This window comes from Cervus canadensis, chromosome 28 (genome assembly GCF_019320065.1).
Source record: "Cervus canadensis isolate Bull #8, Minnesota chromosome 28, ASM1932006v1, whole genome shotgun sequence".
In the NCBI taxonomy this organism is placed as follows: domain Eukaryota; kingdom Metazoa; phylum Chordata; class Mammalia; order Artiodactyla; family Cervidae; genus Cervus; species Cervus canadensis.
The window spans coordinates 6,401,319-6,401,900 of record NC_057413.1 but is presented as its reverse complement, the minus strand read 5'-3'; positions in this window follow the sequence as shown (position 1 = coordinate 6,401,900).

Sequence of the window (582 nt, the reverse complement as noted above, 5' to 3'; positions counted from 1 at the left end):
GCTTAGTGTTATGTGGTAAAAAGAAATCTAAAATGCAAGGAGAGCAGAAATAACCCACACACGCCACGGACACACCCGCCATCTCCTAGCATCACCCAACCACCCATGTCAGAGGATGAAACCACAGAGCGCCAGGTACCGCTAGTTCTCACACCCCGGCATCACTTCTTACGATGCTTAGGGATATTTCTCCTTGTCCATTTCAATGAACAATTCTTTTTTATATTAAACGTGGTTGCTGTGCAGGTATGCCATCTCAGCTTTCCGTTGTTTTTATTACGATGATACTGCCCTCTTTGTGACACACCGTGGGAGAGAAACTGAGAGTCTGACCCTGAAATGGGTTTCTCTTGGAAGCTTGTCTTTAGAAACATTATTTGCTGAGTTAACCAGGAGTTAAGAGCTAACAGCTCCGTTAATGATCAGAGTTGACTCAACTGTTTTTCTGAAGGCAGGAATGAAGTAGTCTGAAGTGGATTATTTACAAACAGAGAGCAATTTGTGTGATTGAAGAGAACTATGATTCCTTTCTACAAAAGCAGTGCCCAAACTCATCCTGGCCCCTATGGACATAGATGAGAA